The sequence below is a fragment of the Microtus ochrogaster genome, chromosome X, assembly GCF_000317375.1.
Source record: "Microtus ochrogaster isolate Prairie Vole_2 chromosome X, MicOch1.0, whole genome shotgun sequence".
NCBI classification, from domain to species: domain Eukaryota; kingdom Metazoa; phylum Chordata; class Mammalia; order Rodentia; family Cricetidae; genus Microtus; species Microtus ochrogaster.
Genome location: NC_022026.1, coordinates 46,419,028 through 46,441,290, shown reverse-complemented (window position 1 = coordinate 46,441,290; position 22,263 = coordinate 46,419,028).

The following is a 22,263-nucleotide window of genomic DNA, read 5'->3' as shown; positions in this document are numbered from 1 at the left end:
TTCTTTTTGAGACAGGGTTTCTCTGCAGCTTTGGAGCCTGTCCTGGAACTAGCTCTTGTAGACCAGGCTGGTCTTGAACTCACAGAGACCCACCCACCTTCCGAGTCCTAGAATTAAAGGTGTGCGCCACCACCTCCTGGTTTCTGTTGACCTTCTTGAACAACTCACAGATATGATTGACAGGCTGGAGATCTAGGCTCAGAAGGCAGTGGGAACCAAAAAAGGCTATGAATGGCAGGGCATTCTGTAGCCAGAAGTGTGAGCCTCTCCTTAACAGGCTTCTTTAGCTCTTCTTGGTGACAGAGTCATTGATATATTTTCCTGTGGATGTCCCCTAGTTCTCTCATTTTCTTCTATCTTCCTCCTAGCATTTCCCTAGAGATTGCTAGGCCTCCCTAAAGAACAATAAACTTTACATCTCTACGGCTTGAATTTCAACTCTCTGGTAATCTGTTGACTACAGAAAGCAGATATTACAATCTAAGAGATTCACCCCCCCCACACACACACAAACACACGTGAAAAGATAAGATAGGGGGAAAATTGCCATTGCAAAAGTTGTTCTTTTCTGGTTCCTAAAACATTCTAGGACATTATTTTTTAAAACTACTCAGAAAATATATAGTTGTAACAGTATGCTTTCGGAGTTATCATTATGCAAAAAGGCTACTCATTGCTAATAAATCTTTTCTTTGAGACAGAATCTCATGTATCTCAGGTTGGCCTTGAACTTGCTGTTAAGCCAAGAATAACCTTTAACTTTAAAATAGTTTATTAATTTTTTTTATTAATTATTTTAATGAAGGTGATATTTATTGTTATTATTATTATTAAGTGTGTATGCATGTACATGCCACTGTGCATCTCAGAGGACAACTTGATTGAGTCATTTCTTCCCTTTTACCTTTATGTGGGCTTTTGGGGTCTGTACCCACTGAGCCATCATGATGGCCTAATGTGGCATTCACACAGTGACCATCACACAGTAATCATCACACCCTTCAGTCTGTGATCTGTTTTCACTTCCTGACTGTTGAGATTACAGGTGTTTGACACCACTTCTGGTTTCAAGGCTCTGGGGATCAAATTAATGTATGAAGATACATGCTAGGCAAGTGCCCTACCAGGTGAGCTGCGGCCCCAGCCCTCATTGCTCATACATCTCTCATTTGTGTATGCAACTTCCCAGGGACAGCAGATGATGAATGCCACCATCATAAAGTCACTCTTCTCTGAAATTCAGTGTTCTTCCTGCCTCTCTGATTATGGAGGAAGGGGATGCAGGGAGAGCTTTAGTTCAATCTCCTTTTTCCTTTATAGCCTATTCCAGCGGTAGCAGAAAAGACTCCAGTTCTCACAGACGGCCAAGCTGTCAATCAGTTATAGACACCTTTTGTGGCCTAAGAGCAATTCCTCATCTCGAAGAGAACTTGGAATGTTTTGATGTTACAGATAAATCCCAGCTGCTTATCAAGTGCCTCACCTAGAAAAGCTGCAAGAAATGCGTTAATGCTGTGGACTTGAAAGCCAGATGGAAAAGGAGAGAATAAAGAATAAAGAAGGCAAGAAAAGAAAGAGAGAAGAAGAATTTCTATCTGAGGAATAAATGTTTGTTTTCATAGCTTTCAAATGTGACATAGTGGGTAGGTTAAAATGACTGACATTTCCTGGTTTAATTATGGGCAATTGAATGGGAGATATTTTATGCCTGTCAATAAACTCAGGCCACAGCTATTTACTTTTCTGGTGAATAAAAGAATGGAAAAAATACATTCATTTTATTCTGTTAGTGAGTCCTTATTCTAAAGGGATATGCATTGGTGAAAGAAAGGAAGCTTTATTATTTTTTTTAACCTAAGGCAATCTAAAAACAAATGTGCTTTGGGTTTTCTTTGATTATATTAAGGTGTTTTTTTTCTTTTCCCATTTTTCATGTGTGTATGCTTGTGCATATGTATATATGCATTTTTGGTATGTGTGTGGGCACATGTTTGAGTGTGTGGGAGGGAAGCTAGAGGATGATGCTACAGATCATTTATGCATTCTGACCCGAGCTCCCAATCAAACCCAGAGCTCATCAACCTGGCCCGTCTTCTTAGCCAGCTTACTGTGGGGATCCCCTGTGTCCAGGCCAGAAATGCAAGACAGCCACTTACACACATACATGTGCATGTCTTCACACATATGTCATGGCACACATGGAGAGGTAAGAGAACAACTTCGTGAAGGCAAAACTTCCTCCTCACACCTTTCCGTGGATTCTGGGGATTGAAGGCAAGTCCCTTCCCTTGTTGAGCTGTCTCGCCTCTCTTCCATCTTTCTTCTTTTGAAAGAGCAATTGCAGAGTAGAGCCAGTGGGGGAAAATAAAGAGATCAGGAAGGGCAAGTTGTTCCTGACACAGTAGAAAGTAAGAATCCAAATTGGGTTTTGACACAGCAGATGAGGATTAGATACGAGGGCTGCTTAGACACACAATTATCTCTAAGAAGAGGGCTGGCTTCCGGCTCATTCTTTATTCCTCTCCACGATTCACTCCTGCTGGCCTTGCTCTCTGGTTTCTATGGAGAGCTTAGCTGAGTTCTGCAGTTAGGTAAAACCGAGTGAATGCAGGGTTATTATTTAAGGATCTATTTTCTTTCAAGGTCAATTCCCATTGGTCCTGTGCCATATGGTACTGTACCCGTGTGCTACTTGTGGCAGCTGAACACTTGTAATGTGATTGGTCTGGGTTCAAGTGTGCTGTGGGAGTATCAAAATATTGGATTTCAAAGGCTTAGTAACTAAAAAAGGAAAACATTTCATTGATTTTTTTAAGCTTTTCAAAATAATTTTGCTATTTTATTTTATGTGTATGGATGTTTTTGCCTACATATTTTTCTCTACCCCATGCATGCCTGGTGCCCACAGAGGCCATGTGGGTGCTGGGAATTGAAGTTAGGTCCTCTTAACTACTGAGCCATCTTTCTAGCCCCTCATTAATAATTTTATATTGATTGTGACAATCATAATCTTTTGGATGTGTTGTTTAAATAAATCATACAATTTTATTCTTACCCATTTTCCTTTGCTTTTCATTTTGAGGCAGGTTTGAATGTAGCCCAGGCTGACCTTGCATATTCTATACAGCCAGCACATCAACCATTTCTGGGGATGGAAGTCGGGGCCTTGCACATCCTAGGTAGGTACTCTACCAGCTGAGCTATATTCTAATCCTTGTGTTAATTTTGGATTTTAAGAAATGGGACTAAACTCTCTTCACAGTCCTTCTACCCCATATAATGATGTGCATGAGTACCCTGGTTGATGCTCTGAGAATACGGAAGAAAGGAGGCAAATACCAGAGCTGTTTTAAGGCTGTGTTCTGAAGTCATTGTCCGGATTCTAACTGTGATGATGAACCTGAGTTACCCTGGTGAACTTGCAATCATTGCTGGGAAATCAGAATTGGGAACATTGTCATGAACTTCCTGGGCAGGTTAAATTGGTGAAGGGATCAGCTCCAGATCGGATGTACAGTTCAAAGACATGGAAAATGGCAGACTAGTCTTCAGTCCAACCAAACCAGCTCCACTGCCCTGACGATCTCGGTTGGCATCATGGACCATGAAGAAGCGAGAAGAAAACACATGGGATGGAAGATCCTGGGATTCTTTTTCTACAGATGCAAGGCATGCTTATACACAATCTCAGTGGGAAGAAAATATATGTCACTGAGTTAGAAGCATATCTAGTGACCCCAGTGCTTGGGTAGCTGAGTTTAAAAACATGATTCACATTAAACGCATGAGTTTAAGAACATATTCAGCTACACAGTTTATTCTCAACAAAACAGAGCTACTTTGTGGGATTCTGCCCCCAAACACAGCAAAGTGAAACCCCAAAAGTGACTATAATTTTTTTTAAAATTGTGTGTGTGACTTGCTTATGAGGCTCATATATATACATCCTCTGTTGCAAGCACAAAGCACACTACTGGAAGCAGGATGAGACTTTAGACTCTTCAAAGTCTACCTCCACTTTTATAAGTAAGTATATAGTGTAGTGCATATGTATATAAAGCATATGATGTATGTAAGTAAGACCACACCTCCTAAAGTTTTCCAAACAACACAACCAACAAGGGACTAAGTGTTCACATGTCTAAGCCTATGGAGAACATTTCTCATTTAAATTACTATGGCAATCAAGGATGGAACCTTTATAGAAGGGTTGAAGAATATTGAAGGGAATTCCAATTTATGAGAAGACTTTTAAACATACATGGATTGGGCCTTACTTCCATGGTTGATGGAGGTAAGCCCTTCATAGAAGATGCTTTGGGAATCCTTAACATTGAGCCTCTACCTGTGGGAAAACTGCCTCTTGCTAATATTTGTCATGGCAATCTGCTACTCACCTTTATGGAACATTACCCTCTACTCACAGGGCATGGTCTTATGCAAGGAGTGCTCCTCCTACTGTGCCCTGCTTCCTTAGAATGCTGACTCCCTGAGAACGTTACTGACCTCACTGATAAGACAAGAGAAAGTCGTCAAGGAAATCACTTCCTTAAGACATTAACTTTTGCACTTGATGACTCTAAGCACTGCCATGGCACAGGTCAAGGTTTTAAACTAGGCCTCTCGAGGATGGCTAGCTGTAACTGAAAAGAGCAAAGGCTGGAAATGGAAGCTACCAGAAACTGAACTCAGGCCATCAGGCTTGGGAACAAGCACTTTTACCCACGGAGCCATCTCACCTACCTGGGTTTAATTTTTCTTTTAAAAGATGTTAGTTATTTTTAGAGTCTCTCTCTCTCTCTCTCTCTCTCTCTCTCTCTCTCTCTCTCTCTCTCCCTCTCTCTCTCTCTGTGTGTGTCATAGATATTCATGTGAACAAAAGTACCCTCAGAGGTCAGAAGTGGGTGTCAGATACTCCTGGAGTTGGAGTTACAAGTGGTTGTGAACTACCTGACGTGGGTGTTGGGAATTGAATTCTATTGTCTGCGAGAACAGCAAATGCTCTTAATAGCTGAGCCATCTCCAGCCCTCCCACCCCCCAGTTTATTCAGTCTCATAGGTCTCTGTCTATTATTATATCTGCATCACACTGTCCTTAATATTATAACTTGGTAGTAAGTTTAGGGCAGGGAAATGCGACTTCTCCAACCTGCTTCTTTTGTAGATTGTTTTGAATATTATCAGTTTCTTGGATCTTTGCATGACTATTTGGATCAGCTTGTCAACTTTTGGGATAAAAAGAAAGCAGTGAGGATTTTGATAGGGTGTGTGTTGAAGCAGTTGATTGGAGGTCCAGTTTAGAAGAGAGACTACTTGAGCTTTATCTAGTCCTGTATTAATTATTAGGATCTTCATTTTACCTCACCCATAACGTTTATATGTCAAGCCTATTGTTGCCAGCACATTGGCAAGAGTCAGTTTTCTTCTTTCCCGTCTGGGTTCTGGGGACCAAACTCAGGTAGTTAGGCTTGGTGGTGAGTATCTTTACTGAGCATCTCACTGGCCCGTGTTTCTCCATCATTAAGGTTTGGGTGTGGAATGACTTGACCCTGGCTAGTGGCACTATGAAGACTTGATGATATCATGAGGGCCCTAACATTCGTCAATGGATTAATATACTGATGGGTTTGTAGATGACAGGCTATTAGGAGATGGGGCTGCATTTGGGAAGTTGGTCACTTGGGCCCATGCCTTTGAAGGATAGAGCTTGTCTCCAGAGCCTTCTACCTCTCTCTCTTTCTCTTTACCTAGCTGCCACCAGGAGCGTAGCTTCGTCCTGCCATTCCCTCCCTTCCACGTCCCACCTTCCTACAGCCAAGTGGCCATGGACTGAAATCTCTGAAACGGAGCCAAAGTAAGCCATGCCTCTCTTGACTGATCTTAGGTATTTTGTCAGGATGGACCACTGACTGGCACTCCTTTCAGCTAGTTCAGTTTCTAATATTGTATTTGTAAGGGCTGGATAGAGCCAGGCAGACAATGGAAAGGGGGTGCTAACAATGTGCTGGAGAAGAGGCATGACACACTTTCTTAATGAAAGAATCTTTTTTTTCCAAGACATGTAGCTCAGGCTGTCCAACTGGCTACGTAGTCAAGGATAACCTTGAACTTTCAATCCTGGGAGTACAGGTGAGCACCACTGTCCCTGTTAATAGGAGCTTGTCTTTTGACTCTCTGCTTATGCTCTGGTGTGCTTCATTAGGTACAAGATGTTCAACAGAATGGCGGTTTCATCGAGCTTTTCTAATCACTATATAAATAGATAAGTGCACTTTAATGCTAAAAATGTTTTCTGGGGTAGTCAATTGTTGTTGTTTTTAGTTCAGATATTATCAAATTGGGAAGTACTGTTTTTAATTTTTTTAATTGTATATGTATGAGAAAAAGAGAGGAAGAGAGAGATTGAGAGCCACAGTACTCAATGTGGACTTCTTTTGAGGACAGCCTGTGGGAGAATGTGCTCCCCTTCCACCATCCTGTAGGGATGAACTCAGGCCATCAGGGTTGCGGGCAAACACCTTTACCCGCTGAGACAGCTTGGGAAAGGGTGCTTTGCCCCCAGACCCGACTATATTTCTCAGGCTCTATCCACCTTCATTCTTGAGGACAGGGTCTCTCACCATCCTAGAAATTGCCAAGAGGCCACACTGGTTGGCTAGCAAGCCCCAGGGATCCACTTGTCTCGCCTTCCCAGGGCAGGAATCACAAACACGTACTAGCATGCCCTCTTTCTAAAAATGTGGGTTTGGGGAATCAAACTCAGGTCCTTGTTCTTGCAAGTCAAGCACTTTACCAACTGAGCCAGCTTCTTAAACTCTAGACTTTATGATTATACACCCATAAGATATTTCATGCATATGTATGGGTTTGAGCCTGATTTCACAAAGAAGTTTCAAGGTAAAATAATTTATTACTGGAAATGCTGTAAATTAACCTGGGATACAAAAGAAGTTATCACAGATATAAATCTTTAAAAAAAATCTTGTTCATAAAGCTGTCTGTCATAAGTCTATAAGAGAATGAAAACTACTTAGGCCACAAAGACAAACTCCAAATATCCATGACTAAACATGACGGACTTTGTGATCTGACCAGAGAAGAAGTCAGGTACAGGGACCCAGGCAGGACTTTGGCTTTGCTTATGTCCCAATAATAAAAAAGATTGTGGTTGTTTATGAAAGGCCCTCCATAGGCCTATGTCTTAGAACAATTGGCATCAGCTGGTTGCATGGTTTTGGAGAGCTGTTGAATCTTTAGACTGGAGCGTCATTGGAGAAAGCAGCTCCTGGGGGCAAGGCTTGACGTATTTTAGGTTTATTTATTTTTGAGTATGTGTCTGTGTGAGAGTATGTGTACCTTGGAATGCTGGTGCCTATGGAGTCTAGAGAGTGGAGTTGGAGTAACAGGTGATTGTGAACCACAGGATGAGGGTGTTAGACACTGAACTCAGGTCCTCTGCAGGAGTGCACACTCTAGCCCTGGGACTTGAGGTTTTATAATCCAGCCTTATTTCTTATTTATTTATTTATTTATTAAAGATTTCTGCCTCCTCCCCGCCACCGCCTCCCATTTCCCTCCCCTTCAAGTCCCCCTCCCTCATCATCCCGAAGAGCAATCAGGGTTCTCTGACCTGTGGGAAGTCAAGGACCACCCACCTCCATCCAGGTCTAGTAAGGTGAGCATCCAAACTGCCTAGGCTCCCACAAAGCCAGTACATGCAGTAGGATCAAAAACCCATTGCCATTGTTCTTGAGTTCTCAGTAGTCCTCATTGACCGCTATGTTCAGCAAGTCCAGTTTTATCTCATGCTTTTTCAGACCCAGGCCAGGAGATGGCTCAAAGGTTAAGAGCATTGCCTGTTCTACCAAAGGTCCTGAGTTCAATTCCTAGCAACCACATGGTGGCTCACAACCATCTGTAATGGGGGTCTAGTGCCCTCTTCTGGCCAGCAAGCATACACACAGCCTAATTTCTTGTGAGCTCTCCTGTCTACAGATGCACTATGGGCAAATGGTCACTTGCTCCTGCCACCAAGCTTTCCCTGCGGTGACAGCATGTAACCCCTCGAAGTGTAAGCTAAAACAAACCCTCCCCCTGTTGAGTTCTTTTTTTGTCAGGTATTTTGTTCCGGCACAAGAAACAAAAAAGAAAGCACCGGTTTGAATTGACTCGACATTGAGATGCTTACTTGGACCTGGCTGGAGTTTTGTAATTGGAAATGGGAGTGACATTTCTTATAGTTCATCTGTGAAGTACAAAAATGCCTTGGAGCAGGGTGGTATGAACTGTAGGAATGTAGGAGTCAGACATCACCTAGACCTCCAGGCAGCTAGGAAAACAGGCCATAAGTAAACAGGATGGTGTACTTCTGTCTTCTTTACCCAGGACAAAGATGTGGCAGTGTTTCTTTCCCCACGTTGCCTGTCCTGCCTGGAAATGTTTTAGGCAGGCCTTGGCCATGGACTGTGAACCAATCAGCCCACTCTTCTTTGTCCAAGCTGACCATACAAAACTAGAGGAGAAAGACCAGAACACCAAAACCACTTAAAGCCCCAACCCTCCAAGGGGAAATGGATTTGGGTTTCTGGATCCTTTCTCTATTTCTGGGACCCTGATTTTTGGATGTGTACTCACGTGCACACACACTTTCCCCTTTTGATCAAACTTGTTTGCTTGCTGTGACTATGACTTGTTTCCTTTTAATCCTTTATCAGAGAAAGCAAACCCAACCTAAGACCCCTACACAGAAACAGAATGACTCATAAAGAGTCTCATTCCCGAAGGCAGAACATTGAGATGCTTTATTTAGGGTGTGACTGGGGTCCATCCAGTAGGGACTCGGGAACAGAGGCAACAGGTCCATTGTGTGGCCTGCTCAAAAGAACCCGAGTTTTGGTGAGGAATACTGTTCTTGGGAAGTGGACAGGGGCCAAAAATCTTCCTGAGCACATGTGGCTTCCGGTGACTCTCTTTCTACTAGTGCTAACAAGGCCCTTCATCAATTTTGGCTTGGACAGACTGGATGGGGTTGAAATGGCCAGCACATTTAAGTTAGATAGGGGCTCATTTTTCTTATGGGGATTTCTCAGTTTTATTTCTGTTGCTATGATAAAATACCCTAACAAAAAGCAAGTTAGGGAAGACAGGGTTTGTTCAACTTTCAAAGCAACGTTATTCTCCATCATGGTGGGGAAGTTAAGGCAGTAGGAGTTTCAAGAAGCTGAATCTAACACATTCACAGTCAAGAACAAGAGAAGAATGTATGCATCTTTGCTTATTGACAGCTCCTCTCTCCTCTCTTATATTGTTAAAGAACCCTGTCTGTGGAATGGCATAGCCTACAATGGGCTCGGGCTTCCTGCATCAATCAATTGTTGTGTGATATTTTGATTGTGTTCTGACAAATAAAGCTTACTTGGAGTCAGAGGGCAGCGTTAGCCACCAGCTGACCATAGAGGTTTGGAGGACTGTAGAGAGAGGAGACAGGAAGTGGTAAGGTGGGGCTGAGAGAGGAAATCAACACTTTTGGTGGGAGGAACTGGGAATGTAGGGAGCGACTGTGGTTGCTCCGCTGCTTCTCTGATCATTCATGCTTTTACCCAATTCTGCCTCCTGATTTGTTTATTGATAAAGATTAAGTAGATTAACAATTCAACCATTAAGACAATACCCCACAGACCTGGCCACTTAATTACTAATTAAGAGTCTCTTTCCTTCCTTCTTTTCTTTCTTTTTCCTTCTTTTCTTTTTCTTTTTCTTTTTTTTTTGGCTTTTTTTGAGACAGGATTTCTCTGTGTAGCCCTGGCTGCCCTGGGTCCTGGAATTCGCCTCTATAGACCAGGCTGGACTCGGACTCCCAAGTGCTGGGACTAAAGGTATGCACCACCCAGACTCTCTTCCCAGGTGATTCCAGACTGTGTCAAATCGACAGCTAAAAGTAACCAGCACAGAGGATAACCAGAACCTCATTGTTCTTTCCATTATTAGTTGAAGAAACAGCGAACACTTCTGTATTCCAGTGTCCTGTGCTAGGATTTGGGGGGTATGGAGCTGAAAAAGACCTAGGGGTCCTGATCTGATGGGGAGACTCACATAGCAGATGTGCGTTCGCTGTCCAGATCCTATCATTCATGGAACACAGAGGATAAGAGAAAATGTTTGAGGATGATTACTTCCATTTGTGGAGGCTGAGTTTTTGAAGACTTGTAGGAAAAAAAATCTAGAGAATGGGAGAGGGATGAGAGACTTGCAGTCCCGTAGCATCTCAGCTCAGCAATGACATCCCATGAATGCCATTGTCTTAAACACGCACTGCTCTCCGTTCCTGCATTTACATTTGAAAGGCATGAATAAACTTGCAAGCCACATTCAAAGGGAAATTATCATAGCAGACATAGACTGGAGACATGTTGAAAGTTAAAAATTTATCATTTGGGCCAGTAATAAAATCCAAATTACTCAGAATCAAAGAGGAAGTTTAGGCATTAAGTATATTAAAGGGTAATGGAGATAAAGAGAGAAGTGGGTTCCGAAGCCTGAGTGGGCTCTGATGAGTCTAACTGTCCTGATGAGAAATAGAGGATGTGGTATTTTAAAATTGAAACTGTCTGGAATGCTTGGTTAAAAATCAACCTAGCTTATATGTATCTCAATAAATAATCAAAGAACTGTTTGAGTATTCAACCCGGGATTAGTTTTTGCTTTTATATATTTCTCTTTTTTTGAAATGAAAATATAATTGCATCATTTCCCCTTCTCCTTTCCCTCCAACCCTTCCTATGTACACCTTCCTTGATCTTTCTCAAATTCATGACCTCTTTTTGAAAAGTGTTACTACTTTATTGTTATTGTTTCATACATAAGTTCAAAAATATATAAATATATCTTGCTCTGTCTGTTTCCAGTTACCCGTATGTATATGATTTTAGATATTTCATTAGGGAGCCCATCCCCAGGGAAGACTATTTGTCCAGATCGGAGAGTCCTTAGTTCACTATAGTTCTTTGGTTAGGGCTATGTGTATATGTATCGGGAGTATATGAGATTTCTCCAGTCTGGCTTCAAACTCACTGTAGCAAGGATGACCTTGAACTCCTGATCCTCTTGCTTCCATCTATCTCCCAAGAGTGGGGGACCTGCTCTTGGGAGATAGATAGGCACCTGCCAGTGAAGCTGGCTGAAGTTGGGGAAATTGAGAGACATATCCAAGAGCTCAGAATGGTGGGATCAGAGAGGACCGAGGAGAGTCACTTCTTGGGATGGGGACACTTTTGGGTAATCCTGTCTTGTCTGAAAACTGGGGGAAGAAGGTAGCTTTTACTAATTTCTGTCTGTATGTTCCTGGATCCTTCGTGAGGGGGAGATTTTTAGATCCTAGATCTGTATTTGGGAAAATGGACTCTTTTTGAACTTTCTTTTCTCTTTTCTTTTCCTCCTTAAAGTTTTCAACTCTGGGCTCTGTCATGGAAACAAAAAGGGAAAAAAAAACTCCTGAGCTGTTATTCGGCTGGAGTGTGAGAGACAGGTAGCCTCTGGGGCTAAGAATGGAGGTGAGGTGATCAAAACGAGAGTAAGAAGGTGACTACAGAGCTCTGGGGTGACAGGGTTGCTTTCATAGCACACTTAAGACTTGGCTGCTGTTAAATTCCAGTCAGACTTGGAAACAGGCTGTTTGCCAGCTGTCCTCACTGGCCTGGAGTGATATTTCATTTGTAGTTTAGTAAATAAAGCTCGCCTGAAGATCAGAGAGTAAAACAGCCACACTGGTCAGCCATACGAGCCAAGGCAGTGGTGGTCCACACCTTTAATCCCAGCAGCCACACTAGTTAGCCATAGAGGCTGGGTGGTGGTCGTGCACGCCTTTAATCTCAGCCCTAGAGAGGAGCATAAAACGGGAGGAGACAAGTGTCGCTCTCAGTCTCAATCTGAGGATTTGTGGAGGCGGGATGGCCATTTCAGTCTGAGGCAGAGGTAAGAGCCAGTGTCTTGGCTGCTTTGCTTTTTTGATCTTCAGGTTGAACCCCAATATCCGTCTCTGGGCTTTTATTATTTGTGCTACAGTGGCCTGGGGCAAGTTTTCTGCCGTGGACAGAGGTCCATTGTGATATTACTATTCCCTTTTGTCCCATCTCCTTCCACATGTGACTGAGAAAGCATGTCCCTGGAGGTCTCCACCACGTTCAGAATAACATTTACTAGTTGGCATTCACAGACCTGCTTTAAAAATACTTTTAAAAATCAAGTATTATTTGTTCAGTGTATGTTTATGTGCATGTGCGTGTGTGTGTGTGTGTGTGTGTGTGTGTGTGTGTGTGTGAGGAGATATACCAGTGCCACAGTGCGCATGTGGAGGTTCAAGGACAGCTGGCAGGGTTCAGTGTGCTCCTTCCACCACATAGACCCAGCACTAAGGCGGATGGGACAGGGGTCCTGTGAGTTCCGGGCTAGCCTCAGCTATCTTGTCAGAGTTTGTCTCTAAATAACAGCTTTTGAAAATGATGGAGCTTGGTTGAGGGCAGAGAGAGAAGAATTTAGCACAAAGACAGGAAGAGCCAGAGGAGACGTCATGTTGCAGACACAACGGGACTGATGCGCATGTTAACTTATAGAGACTATGGCGTCACACACAACACATTCACAGCTTCAAACCAGACAGAATCTCAGCACTAAGAAGGGAGAGTGGACACAAAGTCCCACCCCTACCTGAAAAAATGTTTGCAATTGAGACCCTTTTGGGAAAGGGAGAATCAGTTGTCACCAATGGAGTCTCACTGGGTATAACAACCCACTCCAGTTGAGAATACACAAACACACACAGACAGAGAGACAGAGACACGGGTCATCCTTGAATTCCCCAAGAATGCCCCCTTTATTGTGTCCAGGGCCAGCTTACACAGAGATAACCACGCCCCAGCCAAACGCACCAGAAACCATTCCCCTGCCGTAAGGAACGCCTGAAGGTCTCATGCTCAGAGCAGCTGTAGGCACTCAGATCAGGGGAAAACAAGTTGTTTACAAGAAATTCAGGATCTGGGGGTTCACAGCTCCCAACACCTATTTACCAGCCATAGTGGCATATCCCTTTAATCCTAGCATTTGGGAGGCAGAGGCAGGTGGCTACCTGTGAGTTTAGAGCTTGCCTGGTCTGCATAGTGAGTTCCAGGTTAGCTAGGGCTACACAGTGAAACACTATCTTTTTTCTTTAAAAAAGTCACCATATCTTCATAAATCCTACGGCTGATCAATAAAATTGGTTAATTTTGCTGATAGACCCGGAATTATCACGGTTGCGTAAGGACCTCTGTCAAGTTAACCGAAAGCTGCAACATTTTGCAAGTGCACCTGGCTGTTACAAGAAGTCACTTGGAGCCACTGAGGTTATCGAGGGGAAGGTGAGGGAGGGGCAAGAAGCAGCTGACTCATTGGAAAAGAAGAGTCAGAGCAAGAGGCAGGCAAAGGGCAATGGGGTTGGCGGTAACCAGCGAGTATCAAAAGCAAACAAGGATAAGGCCTGCTTAATGATGCTGTTAGGGGTGGGGTGGGCAAAGTGGAAAAACAGGATCCAATTATTTTCTTTTCCAGGGCGGCTTGGTCATGGTCCTGGAAATGTATAGCCACACGTTGCTTTAGAAGTGAAGTCATGAAGACAGAGGTCAAAGGAGCAGGCTGTGTTTAGAACTCCCGTCAGCTCTGTGACCACCGTTGGATGTGTGATCAAATGAACCTCCATGAGCATCTGAACAGCTTTACTTGTCAAAAGCATTTCTTTGCTAGCTGCTTTTCTGGAAGTGAAATAAATTCCAGATGGCCCCTGGGTCTTTTTTTTTCTTAATTGAAAATATTTGTTCATACAGTGTATTCTGATCACGATTTTCCCTCCCTCAACTCCTCTCAAACTCTTCCTACCCACTGAACTCAAAGCAAACAGGCAAACAAACAAACAAAAACCCGAACACACCAGAAAAGGAAAAGAACCCAAGAAAACACACATACACACACACACCCCACAAAATCAGAAGCTATAATATACATGCAAAAGACTATAAGACAAAAATGCCCAAATAGTATAAGACAAAAAGTCTACAAGGTTACCACTGAGTTTGTTTTGTGTTGGCAATCTACTGCTGGGCATGGGGCCTATCCTTAAGGGTGGTTAATATCCTCAGTGAGACATCATTGGAGCAAACAAATTTTTCCTTTGAAAGTGTCAGTTGGAGATAGTTTCTCTGTTAGGAGCCCTTGTCCAGTGGGAGCCTGTGTTCATGTCCTCCTTTCAGGGTTGGGACCCAGTTTGGCTTGATTCTGTGTAGGTCCTGCGCATGCTGACATAGTCTGTGAGTTCATAAGTATGTCAGTCCTGATGTGTCTGAAAGACACTTGCCTTGATTTTCTCCATCTCCTCTTGCTCTTATTCCTGCCTCCTCTTCCACAGGGTTCTCTGGCCCCTGGGGGGAGGGATTTGATGAAGACATTCCTGTTTAAGACTGAGTAATCCAGTCTTTTGCCCTCTGCACATTGTCCTATTGTGAGTCTCTGTGTTAGTTCTCATGAACTACAAGAACAAACTTCTCTGATGATTGCTGAGTGACGCACTGGTCTACGGGTAGAACAGTATGTCATTAGGAGTAATTTTATTGCTACTTTCTCTTAGCAGAACAGTAGTATTTGGTTTTCCGATAGGTGACTGGGCTATCTTGTCCCGGGTTCCTGCCCCTGAGCATGTCAGGCATGGGTTCCATCTCATGGAATGGGCCTTTAATCCAATCAATGAGTGGTTGGTCACTCTCACATTTATGCCTCCATTGCAGTAGCGTGCCACGAAGGCAGGTCACTATTGGAGATCACAGGGTTTGGAGCTATGCTGGTGTTTACTTTCTCCTTTGGTAGTGTGCAGAGTACCTTCCAGTCCCACGAATACTAGTCAGTAGGGATGAAAGCTCTAGTTAGATACCTTCTTGACGTCTCCATGTTCCATGAGATATGGAAATGTTGTCTTCAGCAATAGGGCCTTACTATCAGTTTGTGGAGAGCTTTGGCAAAAGCCTGAGATGTTTGAGGATTCCATAGGACCCCTTTGGCCAATAATTCAACTTGATATAAACCACTCCTGGAACTGGAAGATATCACTTGGTGGCAAAAGATATCTAGTTTGGGCATTGTTTCCCCCATTATTTGGTGACCCCATTTATATTTCTTTCATACATGTATATATTCTACAGTAGTAAGTTTCCACATGACCCCTCAAATAGCCTTTATTGTTAGTTGTCCCTCCTCATATTCCCTCTCTTCCACCCCCTTTTAATTCTGTCACCCCAATCTTCCCCCATTTCTCCACAACCATATATTCTTTTCCTTTGATGAGTGTGTAGAGTCCTTCTCTGTCTCTTCTGATTACATTTGGTTTAAAGTCTACTTTTTCAGATATTAAAATGGCTACATACACCTGCTTGCTTCTTGAGTCCATTTGCTTGGAATACTCTTTTCCATCCATTTACCTGAAGTAATGTTTCCCCTTGATGGTATGGTGTGTTTTCTTGTATGCAGTAGAATCTATCCTTCTGTTTTCTAATCCAATCTGTTAGACTATGTTTTTATTTGGGAATTGAGAATATTAACCTTGAGAGTCGTCAATGAATACTGTTTATTGATTCCTGTTACTGTCTTGTTATAGTATAGGCTTCTCCCTCTTCTTTTGATTTACTGGTCTGGGATTATTTATTCCTTGTGTTTTCTTGGGTGTGGTTGACCTCTTCAGTCTGAAGTTTTCCTTCTAGTGCTTTCTAAAGAGCTAGATTTGTAGATAGGCACTGCTTAAATTTGGTTTTATTGTGGAATAATTTTCTTTCCCCATCTATTGCGATTGCTGGTTTTGCTAGATATAGTAGTCTTTGGCAGCATCTGTAGTCTCTCAGAGCTTCTAGAACATCTGTCTAGGTTTTTCTGCCTTCCAGAGTCGCCATTGAGAAGTTAAGTGTTATTCTAATGGGTTTGCCTTTATATGTTTGTTACTCATTTTTTTTTCCCTCGCAGCTTTTAATCTTTTCTTGTTCTGTGTTCAGTGTTTCATGGGCACTTTCTTTTCTAGTCCTGTCTGTTTGGTGTTTTGTCACAAAGGAGTGAGGATGGCCTAGAAGGTAGGGCTGAGAGGGGCCACAGGAAGTAGCAAGGCTAGGTCTCCATCAGTGGAGTTCCCAGGGTATGGAAGGAGGATGGGAAAAGACAGTGTCTATTTTTATAAATGAAAAAAATTGGGCAGGAGATATGGCTAATAGTGCTGGGTCCTCTACCAGAGGACTCTATTTTTTTTCCCCAGTTTTTTTTCTTTTTTCTTTATTGAAAAAAAATTCCGCCTCCTCCCAGCCTCCCATTTCCCTCCCCCTCCTCCCACTCCTCTCCCCCTCCCCCCACTCCTCTCCCCCTCCCTCTCCAGTCCAAAGAGCAGTCAGGGTTCCCTGTTCTGTGGAAAGTCCAAGGTCCTCCCCCCTCCGTCCATATCTAGGAAGGTGAACATCCAAACTGGCTAGGTTCCCACAAAGCCAGAACATGAAGTAGGATCAAAACCCCGTGCCATTGTCCTTGGCTTCTCATCAGCCCTCATTGTCTGCCATGTTCAGAGTCCGGTTTTATCCCATGCTTTTTCAGTCCCAGTCCAGCTGGCCTTGGTGAGCTCCCAATAGATCAGCCCCACTGTCTCCGTGGGTGGGTGCACCCCTTGTGGACTCTGTTTTTATTTTTTCCTGGCACCCCCTTGGCAGCTCATAACCACCTTAACTCAAGTTCCAAGGGATTCAATACTCCCTTCTCATGTCTGTGGGCACCAGGCATGCACATGGTACACAGACATAATCAAGCAAAACATCAATATGCATAAAAGTAAATAAAGAATTTGTGTGTGTGTGTGTGTGTGTGTGTGTTTGCATGTGTGTACACATGGGGCCTGTGGACACTACAACATACACATGAAGGTCTCAGGACAACTCTCAGGAGTCTGTTCCCTCCTCACGTGGAAGTAGGGGATAGAACTCGGTCCGTCAGGCTTGTTGCTAAGAACCTTTACTTAGCTCACAAGCCCTGTTTGTTTTTTGAGGCAGGGCCTCCTGTGAATGGAGGCTCAGCTCCTAGAATGGTGATAATGGGAGATACTATGGAACCTTTAAAAGGTGGGGGCCTGTTGGAGGTCTTTGGGTTATTGGGGGCCCTACCTTCAAAAGGAACTAGGGAGTTCCTGAGGGAGGGCTGCTTTAAAAAGAGCAAGCCCAGTGCTCTATCTTGCTCTTGTCTGTCAGGTGTTCCTGCCACCCATCTTGGATGCCTCCACACAGCCAGAGCTCTGTTTGGAGAGTCGGCCTCTAAAACCAGAAGCTAAATAAGCCTCTTTTCTTCCTGAGGTTGTTTGTCTCAGGTATTCATCCTCTAACAAAGGCTAATCCAGCTCTGAAACTGGCTTGCTGGCAAGCTGCTCTGCCATCTCTTGCTTTCTTTCAGAAGGGGTCACCAGATGCAGATGAGCTTCTTTCTGAGTGTCCTGGAATCATTTGAGACGGGAGGAGGAGGGATGGCCCATGACTCCGAAAGAAAGTCCTTTTTCCGTGACAAAGCTGGAGAACTTGGCGAGTTCTCCCAGTTTGTAAGTTCATTACAGCTATAAAGGCTTCCCTTTCAGATCTCACTTCAGAGGTTATCTTCATTGCTTCACGAGCTATGATTAGCTTGAAAATCCCTAGTGCTCACATAGTGATGTGCACTTTTGAAGGGTTATCTGTCTTTTGAAGGGTTATCTATTTACATTTTTTCATTTTCCCTTGCTTTCTGTATGCTTATGGATGTGTGTGTGTGTGTGTGTATTCATATGTCAGTTAACAATGTTTCCATTAATGATAAACTGTATATACCATGGTGATCTCATAAAATTTTATTACCCAGTGATGTGGCTGTCTTAATTTGTCTCAAGACTGGGTCAGGTTGTGAGGTGTTACACCCAGATCACAGAGTGCCCCCAGAACCAACTAGGAGACCGAGTCCCATATGCGAAAGCGAAGAGCCTTTATTCTTACACAAGTTTGCAAACTCTGACTCTCCATGTGTCCATCGTATTCGAGTGATTGGAGAGACCCAAGCTCACTTAGTGTTGGGTTTTTATAGTAGTAAAGGTGGGGGTGAGGGATTTCTAAGGTTCAGGACTCCTGATTGGCTGACATTTGTCTAGGGTGTCCTGGTGAAAAGCAATGGGTATGTGCTGGCAGGTGATCCTATCTACAATGGTTGGAATGTTAGGAATTAATTTCCTTTGAATGGTTTGATCCTGAGTGGTGCCAACTTAAGGCTTTTCCTAGAGCCCAGTGTTGTCTGCTATGGCAGCTGTGTGGCCTGGGCCCCGCATGTATGGCCAGGCTGCCCTGGGTCCCCATGAGCTTTTATATAAAGTATGTATTTTGTAGAAATTATTTTTGAGATTATTTCCATTTTTGCTTCTATTCCATCATTTAACTCATTCATCCTTCTTTCTGCTCTCAAACTCCTTTCTTTTCCCATAATTCCCACTCTTTCATGGAACTAGACTTCTTAAGGGCTTGTCACCTCCTATTAGGGAGGTACAGGTTTAGTTTCAGTCTCTTGATTTGATAAAATATTCTGACTAAAAGCTCCTTAAGGAGAAAAGAGGTTATTTAATCTTAAAAACTGAGGAACATCAGTGTTACTGAACTTGAGAACAAGCCAGGCTTGGCAGCTTGTTCTCATTAGCCAATTAAAACAGCCAAATTAATTATGGACAGCAGAAAAAAGGGGTGTTTTCAATGGGGCCACATTGGGAAGAGGGATGACTAGATCCAGGGACTCCCCCTACTTCAGGCTTCTGAAGTGAGATAGAAGCTTACATAGAGGACCAAGGGTATCCACATCTAAGCAGACTTGGTCAAGGCGTGGTCACACCCACTGTTGACCCATCAGCTTCAGTCTCATCTGGATACTGAGAAGATGTTAGAACTGTGTGAAATATCTTTCCTGGAGCCAAGTTCCCTCTCTGGTTGGCACATTTTCCTTTTCTTAGTATGAGATTCCTAGGGAAATTTCCATTTCATTGGGGTTCATAGTTTCGATCACCTGACAGTCAGATTGTCTCTTTGGAATATCTTCATTTCTACCAGGCCAGTTATATAAGGGCAGGAGCCATGGAGGAATGCTGCTCACTCACACTCTCTTAGAATCATAATCAGCGAGCTTTCTGGTCTAGGTATTTCCCCCAATTGAAACTTCTCACAGATGATTCTAGGCTATGCCAATTTGACAATTAAGGCTAACTAGAACATACACTATCTATGAAATGTGTTATATTATATATACATACATATATACATATACATGTGTGTATATTTATATACACATATGTGTATATGTATATTAATAATCTCTGTGTTGTTATTTGTGAGCTGATGGCCCAAAGGAAAATCTGACTACACTTAGGTTGACCAATAACTTGTTATGTAGTCCAAATAACTTTGAACTCATAATCCTCCTGCCTCAGCTACCCGAGTGCTAGTTAGGCATATAGGTTTTTCACAACTGTGTCCAGCTTTGTTATATGATTTTTTATGAATATTTGCCTTGCTGTATGTATGTGTACCATGTACATGCCTGGTGCCCAAGGAGGTCAGAAGAGGGTGCTATATTCCCTGGAATTGGAATTAAAGTTGTAGGCAGCTATGTGATATTAAGTGATGTGGGAATGATTTCTTATTAATAAAGAAACTGCCTAGGCCCATTTCATAGGCCAACCCTTAGGTAGGCGGAGAAAACAGAACAGGATGCTGGGAGAAAGAAGTTGAGTCAGGGAGTCGCCATGGTTCCCACACTCCAGACAGATGCAGGTTAAGATCATTCTTGGTAAGCCAGCCTGTGGGCTACACAGATTAATAAAAATGGGTTAGATCAATATGTAAGAGCTAGCCAATAAGAGGCTGAAACTAATGGGTCAGGCAGTGTTTAAAAGAATACAGTTTCCGTGTAATTATTTCGGGACATAAGCTAAACTAGCCATGTGGGCGGCAGGGTGCTGGGGACACAGCCCCGCCGCTCTTATTTCAACGATTAAGAACCAAACCAGGGTCCTCTGCATGAGCAGCAAGTGCTTTTAATCACTGAGACATCTCTGCAGCTCCACATTATTGGCTTTTAAAGTGGGGGTATGAGGAAAAGGGTCATTGTTCAACCCAAAAGAAAAACAAGGCAAAAAAACCCAATCTTTCAGAATTGAATTGTAGACATCTGAAGATTAATGTTTACATAGAGTAATTTCCTAGTGTCTTTGCTTTCATATCACACAATCTGTTATCTGCCAAATAAGACTTGCCCTTGTTTTATTTCAATTTTTATTTAAGTATTAATTTATATATTATATTATTATCATCATACAAACTTGAATGTATTAAGCTTAGAGGTGAAGTCATTCTATGACTACTCTGTGTGTGTTGTGTATGTGTGTATATATATACATCATATATATATATATAATATGATGTATGTGTGTCTGCATGTGAGTGTGGGGTATGCACACATGTGTGCATGAAATTGTGCATATGTGTGTGCACTGAGGACCAGAGGTTGATGTTTTCTTTCTTAATCATGCTTCACCTTATTTTCTGTGATAAGGTCTCATTCTTCAGCCACCCACCTTTCTGGAAGTATATGTTTGCACTATTGTGTCTGAAATTTTCCTTGGGAGCTAGGGATCCTAATTTAGGCTCTCATGCTTGTGTGATATGAACACACACACACACACACACACACACACACACACACACACCTTGACTGCTGACAGTATACTGTAAAAACTGGATAAGCAAGACACAAAAGAAAAAGATTGTTGAACCTTGCCAAGAGAAGGTGGTATATTCCTTCAAAATTCCTGCTTCACAGAAAAGTCTGTCAGATCTTCTAGGACTGTAGGCCTAGATTCCTCAACATTGCATAGGAACCTTGGGCGACTGTCCAGGTAGAAAGCTGCTTTTGTTATTTCTATAGTTTTGGAAGTTGCTTGTTCTGCACTTCTGTTTACTCAGGTAATAGTATATCCTTCTCAGGTCTCTGATGGAGTTGAAGATGAAATAGTTAATAGTTTTCCTTATTTCCAAATTAAGAAAAGAAACTTACATAAGAGATGCAATGTTTATAAGGTTGAGAAACATAAAAGCTTAAATTTTTTAAGAAAATGTTTTGATGTCTAAAAAGATAATTTTGGGTTGATAATACAAATTAGGATGAAAAATAAATTAAGAACACAATTTTGGATTCACCAAGATAGGATAGATAATGCAATATTTTCTCTGAATTTGCCAAATGCAAACGAATTGGATCTTGTAAATGTAATTCTTACTTGATAATTGTTCTTATTGCATAGTCTTACTTTGTTAAAACTAAAACCTCTCTTTTTATTTAGACAAAAGGGAAAAATGTTATAGCATATTTTTAACTATGAAAAGATATGTTGCATTATTTAACTATTTAAAAATATATTGCATTTGTTTATGTTGTAGAATATTAGTTTAACTATGTAAATGTGTGTTGCATTTATTTGATTATGAAACGATGTATTGCTGTTTTACCTTGCCTGCTTAAGGCACCTGATTGGTCTAATAAAAAGCTGAAGGTCAATAGTAAGAGAGAAGTTATAAGTGGGACTTCCTGGCAGGGAGTGTAAGAGAAGGAAATTAAGCTTGGAAAGGAGGAAGAAAGAAAAAGAGATGCCAGGGAGATGCCAGTGGCCAGTCAGTCAGACATGGAGGAAGCAGGATTGTAGGAAATTTAGAATGAAAGAAAGGTAAAAAGCCTCATAGCAAAACATAAATGAAGAGAAACATGTTAAACTAAGTTAAAAGAGCTAGTGAGAGAAGCCTAAGCTAAGGCCGAGCATTCATAATTAATGAGTCTCCTTGTCTTTAACTGGGGAACTGTTTGGTGGTCCAGAGAAAACTACAAAGTTACAATCTTTACTTTAAAGTTCTGGCCTCTAAACACAATACATTTGTGTCTGTGAAGCTATCAAGTTTGTGGTACTTTGTATATTCTGTATCTTTTTTATGTTTTATTTTGAGTCAAGATCTCATGTAGTCAGGTGTCTTAGTTTCTTTCTTTCTTTCTTTCTTTCTTTCTTTCTTTCTTTCTTTCTTTCTTTCTTTCTTTCTTTCTTCCTTCCTTCCTTCCTTCCTTTCTCCTTCCTTCCTTCCTTCCTTCCTTCCTTCCTTCCTTCCTTCCTTCCTTCCTTCCTTT